This window comes from Zingiber officinale, chromosome 9A (assembly GCF_018446385.1).
Source record: "Zingiber officinale cultivar Zhangliang chromosome 9A, Zo_v1.1, whole genome shotgun sequence".
Classification (NCBI taxonomy): domain Eukaryota; kingdom Viridiplantae; phylum Streptophyta; class Magnoliopsida; order Zingiberales; family Zingiberaceae; genus Zingiber; species Zingiber officinale.
This window is the reverse complement of record NC_056002.1, coordinates 6,656,539-6,670,695: the sequence shown is the minus strand read 5'-3', so window position 1 is coordinate 6,670,695 and position 14,157 is coordinate 6,656,539. Positions and strand designations below refer to the sequence as shown.

Sequence of the window (14,157 nt, the reverse complement as noted above, 5' to 3'; positions counted from 1 at the left end):
TAGAAGATTCTATAGAATATCTCTCGTGACGAACTTGTTAAAGATCGTGGCTCGACTAGAAGGGGGGTGAACAGATGATCACCCCAAGTTTACATTCTTCCTACAATTCGTTAGTGCGTAGCGGAATAATAATGAAAACAAAGTAAGAAGAGAAAGCAAACTCTAACAAGATTATTTAACGTGGTTCGAAGATAGCTTGCCCATACTCCACGACTTATCCTTGAAGTAGATAAATTCTATCTGTTGGTGGATTAGTCCCCGACAATCTTTGGCTATAAGTACTCCTTCTCGGTGGAGCAAACCTCCCACAAGACACTCTTTTTCTTTACAAGATGGAGAATAATATTAAGAAGAAGAGTGTAGGTTTGGAAGTTTGAGGGCAAACACTTAGGAGTATTTAACAAGAATCAGTAACCTCCTTTATGCCACAAGCTTCCTTTAAATAGAGAGGAAAGAGTTGATCCCGTGCCAACTCATTTCCTACACCAGTCGATTGGTATTATCATCAGTCGATTGTATGACCGTTGGACACAACCAACGACACTCCACAAAATCCGTGATTTTGTTCAACGGCTCTCTACTAGTCGATTGACATCTTAATCAGTTGACTATCTTCACAACCGTTGGGCACAAAAACATTATGTGTCTTCGTGATCCTCAACTAGTCAAATGATCTTTACATGAGTCGACTTATGGGTGAGCAGTCAACTCGCCAAACTAACCAACCCGCTCATACCGACCCAAACCGAACCGAAAAAAAATTTGTCGAATATAGGGTTGGATGTAGGGTCCTGATATTGCATTATCAGATCAAGTAGGGCTGGATAGTTTTTTACCCTAATAATCGAACCAACCTGATCCACGATCACCCCTACTTGTAGCAACTATTGTTGATAAGTTGCTACACGTTGTAGTAGCTACTGTCGATTAACTACTACAATGTGTAATGAATAATGTCTATTATCATTTTTAAAATATTTTATTTTTTATTATATTTATATTTATATTTTATTTTTTATATTTAATTGGATATCCAAATAACTGATAACCCGTCGGATATCTGATATATAAGAATCGCCGAATATATGGTTGGATATAGGGTCCTAATATTGCATTATCTTATCTAGTAGGGTCGGATAGTTTTTTACCCTAATAACTGAACCAACCCGATCTGTGATCACCCCTAAGTCGACTTCCCTATTATAATCACTCACACTCATCCTCTTAGGAGTCTACCTTAAAACCCTCTTTCTCAGCCTTCGTCCCTTAGATGCACTTGAGCCCGTAGCTCCTTTCTATGTCATCCTTCACGTTGCCTTGAAGTCTGCTTCCCTCTTCCCACTCCTTTGCTCCTCATCTGGCGGTCCCTCGGATACACCATCCTTCAACGATCTCAAGGACCCGAGTCATAAGATGCACTTACCAAACTTGGTCACACCAAGTTTCTCATATGTGGTTCACTAAGTCCTGCATGACTCAAACACACATATCAAATTAATGTAAAACATAACTTAAACTTTTTGATACACACATCAAAACCATAATCGTACTTGATCAAACTTAGGTCAATTGCACTCACAATCTCTCCCTTTTTTTTTATATATAGTAATATGTTTAGGTTAGATTTAAATAATAACATGAAAATTATAAGCATAGCGTAAACATGAAGCATAAAATCTAAGCTCACCCTTAACTTATGCCTATCACTTAATTTTCAAGTTTCTTACCATAATATAGAGAAATAAATGTTTCTAATCTTAAACTTTATCAATTCTTCCCCTTTGACACCATCAAAATGATTGCACTCAACAACCATGCATATTATGATATCAATTTTGACTTAATTTGAATCAAAGCCAAATTCTGAAAACACAAATAGAATACTGGAAAAATAGCTACCAGTCAACTGCCCTCTGACACAGTCGATTAACACAAGTCCAATCTGAAAACTAATTTCTGAAGCTAACTTCATAAATGCATAAAAAATTTAAGAAAATTATGAAAATTTGAAAACATATTTATTTTAATGTTCTCTAATAAGAAAAAATATATTGTTATGAAAATTTATTATATTTTTGATGTTTTGACAAAAACTCAAAAACTTTTGAAACCATTCAATTTTGTATCAACTTTAAACCCTTATTTTGAATTATTATCTTTTTAAAAGATAAAATCTCAGTTTACAAAACATAGAATTATTTTCAAAATATTTAAAATGTCCAACTATGATTTATGGACAAGATGTCTAATTAAATATTTACTTTCCACATAGTTGGTTAATGATAACTATTTTGATACATTTCATAACTCATCAAAATGTCATAAACATGAGTGAATTAAATGTATCATTCTATCATCTCATATCCATGTTTAGAATCATAAAACAAGTCATACTTAAGTTTGTTATGAGACATAATAAAGGTAATAGTCTAATTTTTCCCTTAGGTCTTAAGTCAACCATTTATAGGGAATTTGAATTGAGTCTTCTATGGTTGACTATCCAAAAATCCTTTAACTCTTGAGGATTGACTTTGGCATCCAATGAAAATTCTTTCTAATTGGATTAACCAAATATTTCTTAGGGATTCATTTTCTATCTACGGTTTTTATCTTTGATTGTTCCCTAACAATTAGACAATGATAAGATTTTTCATTATTTGATCTCTTGTATCCTATCTCCTTTTTGTTAAAACTTACTCTTTAGCTCTCAATGATCATGTTTAAGGTATTGGAGCCAATTTTAAATTTCTCAAGGACTTTACTAAGGTATTCTACCTTTTCCCTTAGTTCCTTATTTTCTTCTTCTAAACATGAAACATTTGAACTAGAAGAAGTATGCATACTAGAGGAATCATTTACCTTAGAAGACATGAATTCTATTTTTTCCTCTAGAATACTAATCTCATTTTTTCAAGGATTTATTTTTCTTTTTAGCCTTAAACAAATCTTCATTTGTACTTGAAATAATTTTAACTAAAGTATGAGTGAGAAGTTTATATACCTCACTTACTGAGATGTTCGAATCGAAAGTTTGTCTCCCCCCTTCACTTGAGCTCCCTTCTTCTTCACTTAAGCTATTTTTTTCTTCATTTTCTAATGAAGTGGAGGTAATGCCATCAACTTGTTGGGTTCAGAGCACAACGGAAGACATATATTAAATCATGGATCTTTTCATGATACATATAGTTTTATATAAAATAACATAAAAAACATACCTCGAGTCCTCGATAGGCGTGAATGATATCACAGACAGATAATAGCCTCACGTGTGACTCCTCTAGCGGTATCCATGCGCACTAAATCACGAACTTGATATGATCCGTTAGGTGCTAGCCTCTTGGATCGACAAAATCTCGGAAGCACTACCGATCTCTTCCGATGGAAGAAAGCGAAGAAGAAGTTGATGAGGGAGAAATGGAGAGAAGGAATTCGTCATTTGAATCTTTTCGAGGATGACTACTTATAGCCTCCAAGGAATACGAAGAGTTAAGGTTTCAATTAATTCATCATTTATGATTTTCATTAATTAGGAAGATAAAGAGTTATAACCTCCATAAATTCTTCATTTATGACCTTCATTATGATGACTCTTCAAATTCTCCATTAATCATCATTATGACGACTCTTCGAATTCTCCATTAATCATCATGATTATGGCTATTCGAATTCTCTCTTCTTTTTATCAAATAAATCCATATTTGATCTTAATCTAGACTAGCTTTCGATATTTCAGTATTAATTAATAATCCAATTAATTCTTATTTTGAAATAATCAATTGATTAATTTTAGTATCCACTAAAATAATCAATAATGTTCATTCTACGTGCTATGCGTGCGACCCTCTAGATTTTATATATGAAGGTAGTGTAAATCCATACACAGACTAAGATAACCATTTAGCAACAGTTTTTAGCCACCCAATGTGATAGAATTAATATTAGTCATAAACTATAAACCACCATGAACTGATTACTATGTAATTCAATCTCTTCATCTAAGCATACATCCCAATTAATTCGATACATTATGCATCATTACCAAATTAATTATTTTACTTGCTTTCCAAGATATAATAGACTCCACTTGATGATAAATCATTCCTCCCATGACCATGGATTTTGAGTCACTAATATCTCTATCAAGTGGCTGGGATGTCAACTTCTAATCCAAGAGAGTGATGAATTCTCTATTGACTCAACACTATTCTCTCTACACTTCGCCATATACCCAACTATCTTATTAATCACAATCCGATTAAAGACTACTTTTAACGGTGTCAAAGCATATAACTCCATGCATAGAATAAATGAAGACCTCAAATCAAAAAATTAGGTACACTCATTCATAAGAGGAATGACCAATGATGCTTAATATGTGATTTCCTCTTAAGCGGGTCATGTCCAGTGTACCTCTAAACTCAAGGCACTTCCAAGTACAACTTGGATATCCATCCCTCGATCTATCTCGACCTAGTCATACTCAGCGTTGATCTAGATATCCATGATCCCCTCCAGATATCTATTCGATTAAGGACTATTTTTAGATTAATATCTTCATTAATTTATTGGACTTTATCATTAATTATATACGTACAGAAAAATAAATGATTAATAATAAATACTTGTCTTTATAAAATAATTATCCATAAAATACATAAGGAGTGTCTTGACAGATAGCGCACACACTAACATAACTCTCATTAGAGAAAAGTGGGATATGTGATGTTCTTCTTCTTCTTTCGATGAGAATGGATCTTCCTATGTTACTTTTATGCTTTGAGTCTTCTTTCCCTTTTCTTTTGTCTTCTTCTTTTCTTCTTTCTTCTTTTCCTCCTTTTTCTTCAAGAGAGGGCATTGATCCCTCATGTGCCCTTCTTCTTGGCAATTGTAGCATATGGTCATCCTTGTTCTACTTTTACCCCTTGAACGTCTCCTAGCATGTAGTTTGTTAGAATTAAAATCAGTAACCTGGATATCTAGATCAACGCTGAATATAAGATTTTAAAATCTTATATGGAGAATAAAATTAGGAAGAAGAGTGCAAGCTTTGAAGCTTGAGGGTAAATATTTAGAAGTATTCAACAAAAATCAGTAACCTCCTTCATATCCCAGGTGTCCTTTAAATAGAGAAGAAAGAGTTGATCCTATGTCAACTCATTTCCTGCACCAGTCGACTGACATTACCATCATTTAACTGGTGTGACCATTGGATACAACTAACGACGCTCCACAAAATCTATGATTCTATTCAACGACTCTCTACCAGTCAACTGACACCTCCATCAGTCAATTGGTTTTCACAACCATTGGGTATAGAAACATTCTGTGCCTTTGTGATCCTCAACTAGTCAACTGATCTTTACATCAGTCGACTGCCCCATTACAATCACTCATACTCATCCTCTTCGGAGTTTCCCTTGAACCCCTCTTTCTTAGTCTTTGTCCCTCAGATGCACTTGGGTCCACTGCTCCTTTCCGTGCCATCATTCACATTGCCTTGAAATTCGCTTCCCTCAGCCCACTCCTTTGCTCCTCGTCCGACAGTTCCTCAGATGCACTATCCTTCATCGATCTCAAGGACCCGAGCCATAGGATGTACTTATCAAATTTGGTCGTACCGAGTTTCTCATGTGTGGTTTACCAAGTCTTGTATGACTCAAACATACATATCAAACCAATGTGAAACCTAACTTAAATTTTTTGACACATACATTAAAACCATGATCGTACCCAATTAAACCTAGGTTGATTGCACTCATGGGACTTACCGATCGGTATGGGAGAAACAATTTGCGACGTTCCCATAGGCCAAGATATCCTCTGATGCATCGATGTTGCTTCAATCGACCTGGGTGACAGTTTGATTGAGGGATTGATTATTGATGGAGGATACGAGAGCTACCCCTTTAACACGACTTGTACTATCACTATTACCAATTTGTTGAAATCCTCTATTACTATGAAAATGACGTTAAGTCTTCCGACATCATCCATCTTAACGTCTCTATTTAGGTTTTTAACTCAGTGTTCCCATAGACGGTGTCATTTTGATCCTGCCCACGAACATCAATGAGTAAATCACTAGTCAGTTGACTTTGTTTGTAACAACCCAATTTTTCCTATTTCGAGTTCCAAATGTCTATAAAAATATTTGGAAATGCTTTTAAAATATTCTAGAGATTTTTAGAAATTTTTAGAGTATTTTTACGTAATTTTTGGAGGTCGTTTAGTATGTTTACAAAAAGAAAGAAATTTTGACAAAACCGTTGAAGACGAGGTTCGAACCCACGACCTCGGGTCGGACTGACCCAAGCAAAACCGACCCAACCGGCTGAGCTACATGGTTTTTTTAATCCAATATGGAGAGAATTAGATTTAAAGCATGGTTATAATTATAACCCGAGTATAAGAAAGGGAATTAGGTTTTGATTTTCCAAAACCCAAAACAATTTCTCCCGAAATTGTTTCTTCCCTTCTCCCTCGCGACAGCGCCGTCTCTCTCAGCGGAAACCAAGAGGAAGCTAGGTCTTGGGTCTCCGGCGCCGGCGAAGCCTTATTCCAGTCATCCTTCACCGTGGGTGGTTATCTCGACGGAGAGGAGCTCACGGGTACAAGAGGAAACCAAAATTTTGCAAGCCGCCGAGCCCTAAAAGTCTTCCCCTTTCTTCTTCTCGGTTGTAAGCGCAAGAACGAGGTAAGTACTACTCATCTGTGGTAGGAGTTGCTCCGAATCTTTGGATTTCGTTTTCTTGCTTTCGGATTTTGCTATGCCGAGTGGAATCATATGCTAGGGCTTTTCTCTCCATGCTCTGTGGACCTAGCCGAATTGCTAAGGTTTCCCTTCCATTCCATTTGTATGAATGGCCTATTAGAGATGTTAGATTCTTTATGTTGGAATTTAAAGCATGCTGTACAGAATTTCGCTGCTGGTGCTTGCTGCCGTGAATCAGAGAAGAAGGGATTGGTCGGATTAGGTTATGGTTTTGTGGGCAGGTCACGGGTAGGAGATGAGTTAGATTTCTAGTTGGTAGTGTAGTTTCTGTGGTTGCTGCCATAAACGGAAATGACTCACATGTTTACAATGTCTCAGTGTATGATTTTCTTGCTTTCGGTGTTTCTTGTGCCAATTTGCTAAGCTAAGTGCTGTGCCAAGAGTTTCTTGCTTGGGTTTGCTGTTGAACAGGACTATAAGCTAGGGTTTTCCTTTTTATTCCTTACCGTCGGTAGCATAACTGTTAAGCATTGCCAGTTTATTGTTCGAGTTTAATTGCGTAGAAGGAGTTTAGCTCTTAAATGTTTGTTACCGTGGATAGGAGGAGGTCTGGCTTTCGGTTGAGATGTAGTGGCAGGAATAACCTATATAAGTAGAAGAAGTATGGCAGGTTTAGTTTAGCTTATGTGGCTTGCATTATCTCGGATTAATGTAGCTGGTAGTTGCTATCCTTTGCTCTATTTTACAGCATGCCTAGAGAGCTCAAAGTTGCGTTCTTTTGCTCCATTTTGTAGCATGATTAGCAAGATCAAATTAGTTTTCTTTTTGCTCTATTTTGTATAGCATGTTTAAAGGCCTTAAAGTAGTATTCTTTGTCATGTTTTAATAGCAGGTTTAGAAGCCCTAAAGTAGCATTCCTTGCCTATTTTTACAGCATGAATGGAGTCACTAAAGTAGCATCCTATACCTGTTTATTACAGCATACTTAGAAAGCCCAAAGTTAGCTTCCTTTTGCTTTATTTCTAGCATGATTAGAAAGTTTAAAGTAGTATGTTTTTGCCTATTTTGTATAGCATGTTTAGAAGATTAAAGTAGCATGTTTTATTCTATTTTTCAGCATGTTTAAAAGCCTTAGAGTAGTCATCCTTGCCATGTACTTACAGCAGGGTTAGAAGCCCTAAAGTATCGTTCTATACTTGTTTTTACAGCATGATTAGAATCATTTCATACTTGATTTTACAGCATGTTTAGAAGCACAAAAATAGCATCCTTTGCCATGTTTTCACCGTATGATTCAAAGGCTTTAAATTGCTTTCTTTAGTTTAGCTTATAGCATGATCAGTAAGCTTTAAGTTACTTGTTTTATTCTATTATATAGCATGGTTAGTTGATTATACACCCGTACTTGTTAAGTATATTTAAAGGACTCCCACAATCTTTAATAAAAGATAATAAGGAAGATAAAAGAATAAGAAAGATAAAAAGTAAGTCAAGCAAGAGGCTAGTACCCGACATCCAAGAGCTTGTCGTTAAACAAATCCAGGTGACCATTTCCGAGGTCTTGGCCCTGGTAGACCGAGGTCTGCTCTTTTAGGATTGGTGGCTCGCAACCCCAACCTATTAGGGAACGCGCATGAGATGGTACTAAACCTGGGCCCAAAGTAAAGAAAAGTAAAGAAAAGTAAAGAAGTAAAGAAAGAAAGAAAGAAAGAAAGAAAGAAGAAGAAAGTAAAAGATAGAAATTAAAGGATTAATTTCTAACACAAGGATACAAGAAATGAAATAAGTTCCAAGCTTAGAATAAATAAGAATGGTTAGTTTCTTTAAGTTTATATAGTTAGTTTCTTGTTATTCTGCTTGATACTGAGTATGATTTGTATCTAGTTCATTTTCTGTATACCATGAGCATATGCAAATAGTTTTAGTATTTCAGTTTCAGTACTTATGCATTTCATTTATGCATTTCGAGTTTTGTGAGATAGATTAGTACTTACTAAGCGTTTTCGCTTATAGATCTTGTTTTCTTTCCTCCTACTGCAGATAAAGGAAAAGCTAAGATATGAAGGGAGGCGATAGGGTGGTGGTGATGATGGATGTGTGTGGTGGCTGGACTATGGAGAGATCCAGAATGAGCTGGCAAATTGCCAAGACTTTTCTGTTTAGTTCTTTTAGTTCTCTTTTAAGTGTTATTATGGGTTGAGACTGTAAATAAGTTTATTCCGCATTTGTAATTAGTTTTCCTTTATTATGAGTTGGAGTAGTATAGTTGTTGCTATTGCTAGAGTAGTTTCTTTCTTCCTGTTGATTTATTACTGCGTGGTTGTGAATAAAATGTGTTCCAGCCGCCTGTGGCTGCGTATATATCTTATGTATTATGGATTTGGTCGCCGGTACAGGGGAGACTCTGCCGAATTTTTCGGTGGGAATCCCTCTGAACTGTGATAAAATCTACCTGACTCTAATTATAGAGTCAGTGCCACTAGGAGGGAAGTTATAGTTAGGTAACAATCTCTCTTAGAGAGTAGTAGTAAGAAAGGGTGGTTGTTACATTGTTACCAACTTAATTGCCAATCGCTAGAAGACAGCGAGAATGATATGGTTCTGTGAGCCTAGACGACAACAAAACAAGAGGAAAAGAGGTTAGAATGACAACTAGGGGACTTCCTGGTGCAACCACTCTGATGCTCAAGTTAGAGGATGAAGGAATAATAATATTAGGGTTTTGATGTATATAGATATGTGTATGTACCTTGGATGTTGGATAGAATTACCTTTTATAGAGAGACAACAGACTTTTTTTTCTTTTGTTCTGATTTTTACGTTATCATTATATAATTCCTTAAATAATGCAAGACTTATTCATGTTGTTGTCTTTTTCTCAAAATAATCTAAGATTTGCGTGAGTATTATCATTTTTTCAAAATAATTCGAGATTTGTGCGATAGTTATTTTATCCTGAAATGGTCTTGTGTTCTGATGCATGTCTCCAAGGAACCGGGAAGCCAAGGGGTCAGGCGTCGACTTGACTTCCCTTTTGTTGGAACTGTTGGGGTTGCAAGGTTGTAAATATAGTCTCACATTGAAAACACATGGGGAAGATCATAGGTTTATAAGAGAAAAATATTTCTATTGGTATGAGATCTTTTGGGTAGAGCTTAAAAATAAAATGATGAGAGCTTAGACTCAAAGTAGATAATATCATACCATTGTAGAGATATCCTAATTCTTTTATATAACGCCCGAAAATTCTCAAAATAATTATTAGAAATATCCTAGTATTTTTCTGGAATTTTTAGGATATTTTTACAGAATTTTTAGAGTAGGGGAAGTAGCAAAAATAAATAGAAACGTAAAATAGCTTAAGCGGGAATCGAACCCGAGATCTATTGGGTCCTACGACTTATAGATAGCCCTAGTAACCAGTTGAACCCAGCAGGGCCGTGCTGAAAGGAAAGGGAAACAATTATATTTATATTTGAGTTGGATGAATTTAACCACTTGATATAAATAGGAAATTATTAAGTGGGGTTGGGTTTTAACGCAACTCTTCTTCTCCTCAAACCCTCATCGCCGCCACCTCTTCCTCTCTCGGCGCACCAAGCCTAAGGGCTCTAGGAGCACCTTCCGGCGATGACTCCGACACGAGGACGCTTCCCTTCGCGAGAGGAACACGTAGACGCGAGGGAACCGTCGAGAAGATCGTCTCCACCGGAAAACCTAGCGATTAGATTTGTAAGAAAATCCAAACAGGAGGTAAGAAACCCCTCTCCTGCAGTATAAGTAGCTTCCGTATGAATTTTATGCTTCAGTTTAGTAGTATGTAGACTTTCGGCACAAAGGATGCGAACTAGCGCATACCAAGTGTTCGATTAAATTATTAGCACAGTTAAAATGTAACTTAGGCATTTTATTAGCTTAGATAAATGCAATAGAAGCATTTTTACAGCTTATTTAGTCTTACTACAGCTCTTATGGGACTAGATGTCCAATGGGTGGGCTCCCACAGTCGCCTCTAGGTTCAGACAACCTAGCTCTAGGTTCAGATAATATAGAAAGAGCAAGACAAGCAATAATTAGCTATGTTCAGTATTTTACTTTCTCAGTGGCACTGTACTAGATTAGATATCCATTGGGTTGGCCTCCCACAGTCGTCCCTAGGTTCAGATAACCTAGTAACCCTACTAAATTCGGGACTTGCAAACCCGGGTCTAGTTAGGGATGTGCGCATAGCAAGTACAGTTGTCGGGCCCAAACAGCAGCATGATTATTATTTTGATCTACCTATGAATATAGTTTTCAAACATCACAAAATAGTTATGTGAGTTCAGTACAGCTTTAACATCAGATTAGCATTAGCTTAATTCAGCTTTGTGTCAGTTTAGTTTCTGTTGATACAACATAATAGTTTATGATTAGCTCTTATTGTCATGATCAGTTTCTTAGTCCTATGTGTTGTATGCCATGCCATGCTTAGCATTTTCAGTACGTATTTTAAATAACATGTATTAAAAAAACATAAATTGCATCGTATGCATGTTTTAGTGAGGTAGATGGTTTCTTACTAAGCTCTCAAGCTTACAGATATTATTTTCCTTATACTGCAGATAAAGGTAAAGGAAAAATGGACTAGCGGAGGCTGGAGGTCAATGCAATGATGAAGATGTGTGTGGATGGAACCTGGAATAAAGACCTTGGGGAAACTAGAAATAAATCTAAAACCTCAGCATTTTATTAAGTTGTTACTTTCCTCATTTCAGTTATTTTAATGCTACGAATCATGAAAGACCTGTTTAGATTGTTAGTGTTCCTGCTTAGAATGTCAGTTATGTGTTGTTAGAATGTTTCCCAATTGTTTTAGAACTTGTATGTGTGATTGAGGCACGAAACAGTGCTGAAATCAAACTTCTGGTACGAAATCAGAAACCCCAATCGATCAGCCGATCGATTGGAGGCTTCTCAATCGATCGGTCGATCGATTGAGAAGTTCGTACTGCGAATAGTAAGCTCCTGGATCGATCAGCCGATCGATCCGGATGCTTTCTGTCGCGAACAGAAAGCCCTGGGATCGATCACTGGATCGATTGACCAGTCTGGATCGATCAGCCGATCGATCCAGAATATTGCCCCGAGCACAGTAGCGTGCTGGGTCGATCACTAGATCGATCCAACCTAAGTTCCGCATACAGTAGCATGCTGGGTCGATCACTGGATCGATTAGACCATTCCAATCGATCCATGGATCGATTGGGAGGCCTGACAACAGCCGGAAGACCCTTAGTTCAGTTCCTTGACCATGGGGGATGTAAAATATGTCATGAATAGTTTAGATTACATCCCTTAGCACATATAGAATAAAGAAATGATAATAGCTTAGCAAAGTTTTAATTAGTACAGCTTCCGCATCTAGATTTAGTGATGGTCATGGATATAGCTTAGCACAGTATAATGTAACGGTTCGGCCTTACAGCTTAGCCAGTAGAAGGCGGGTCGTTACATTTTAGTCATAACAATTCGTATCAGATCCCGAACTACCAGATGGTCTAACCGTTGGCTGTGCACGAGAGTTATGCTTTAATCGAGCCATGTGAGTAGAATATTGACCTCGAACAAAGGAACACGCTTTAATCGAGTCATGTGAGTAGAATATTGACTTCGAACAAAGGAAATGAGAGTTCTCATGTCCGGATCAGGAGGACTAGATACTAGACAGGAAGTCCTAGTTGCGGCTAGTTAAGAAAGTTTTAGAAGATTAGTTGGATTGAGAGGTAGGAAGACCAAGAAGACTAGATACTAGGTAGAAAATCTTAGTTGCGGCTAGTTAAGAAAGTCTTAGAAGATTAATAGTATATATTTCAGTTGTAAATGAACCGCCGTATAAAAATTTGAGGAATTTAAGGGTGCGTTTGGTATACGCATTTTTCATTTTCATTTTATTAAAAACGCGCGTTTTCTGAAAAATGATGTTTAGTTTACGTTTTTCGTGTCTGTTTTCTAAAAAAATAGATAGCGTTTTCTAAAAAAATAGAGAATGACAAAAAGTCATTTTCTGTTTTCTAGAAAATACGTGTTTTTCAGAAAATGAAAATGAAAAACACGCATACCAAACGCACCCTAAGATTTTCTTAAAATTCATATAAATTTTTTTAAGACAAAATGAGTCGAATTTTTTTTTCTATTTCCAAACGATTCCTATTATTTAACGAATTCAATAGAAAAATATAATTTATAAAATCTTATTCCTAGTTTCGGCACACAACTCTGGACCAAAAAAAATCTATTCTCAAAGAATATCTTATTCAAAATATAATTATATCAAACTCATGCATTATACTTAAAGAAAGTTTTAATAAAAAAAATCCACTAAATTGTGTTATAAATTGAATTTGAAAGTATCAGCATAAATACAGGATAAAATATCATAAATTTTTGATAGATTTTGCAAAAACTTGGAATAAAAGAGCTAAAGATCCCAAAGCCAACAACTCTGTCCCTATAGGAACAATTTAGATAAATTGAATTTGTAAGTATCAGGATAAAATATCATAAATTTTTGATAGATTTTGCAAAAACTTGGAACAAAAGAGCTAAAGATCCCAAAGCCAACAACTCTGTCCCTCTGTTCCTATACATGGCAGAGACGAGCACACAGTGATATTCCCCGCCTGCAGTAACTTTAACATGCATACGATACTGGACAGCGACCTACGCCGGTGGGAATTGCTTGAATCGCATGGTCCCTGAGACGTGCAAATCTCCCTCAATATATCCTCCAAGTCAAATTTTGGGGGGACTCCTCGCTTTAGCCAGTTGACTGCTGCACTACCTTACATTTGGTGATTCCCTGAATCTAATTGATGGCCTGTTTACCAGTTCCGTAGTGGTGTAGAGGTGCAGTGTTTTTTTTCCGGTCTAATGCATTTTGAAAACAGTGTCGCTGTTCCTCGGTCTTCACTGTTTTTTCTGTTTTTTTAGACGCAACGGTTGGAGGAATCTACGCCCGGCCGGAAGTGCCTTCCTCACAAGCGAACGCAGACGGAGGAAGTTTTTATTAGTGAAATGATTGCTTTCACATGACACCAATACGATCCAAACTGGATAATTTATTATATTTAATTGTTTAAGAAATTAAGATATAAATTTGCCTACCTTCCCCACGAGAGGGCACGCACGGGGAAGGCGTTTATCAACGAAATGATTGCTTCTCGTATTGACACTAATCTGATCCAAACCGGACAGTTTGTAATCACAAGATGAAATTTTGAGATAAAATGATTGTGTAAAAAAAACATTTTTTTTTTGTGAAATTTTACTCTTTCCTTTCGTTGAGTGCGAAGGACAGGCTGCGCCCACAGCGCAGCGAATGATTGGACGTTGATGATAGGTGTTCGTTTGCTTTCCGGACTTTAAAAAAGAGTGATGATGTCTTTTGGAGAAGCCTGTCGTCT

General features: G+C 36.6%; 1 long non-coding RNA gene across 1 annotated transcript; it reads left to right on the top strand.

Moving 5' to 3' along the window:
- The first annotated feature begins 6,450 nt into the window (after nucleotides 1-6,450).
- Nucleotides 6,451-8,987, top strand: LOC122021251. Its single transcript, XR_006122484.1, has 2 exons — nucleotides 6,451-6,694; nucleotides 8,753-8,987. It is a non-coding gene; the product is annotated as an uncharacterized LOC122021251 (long non-coding RNA).
- Nucleotides 8,988-14,157: the final 5,170 nt, after the last annotated feature.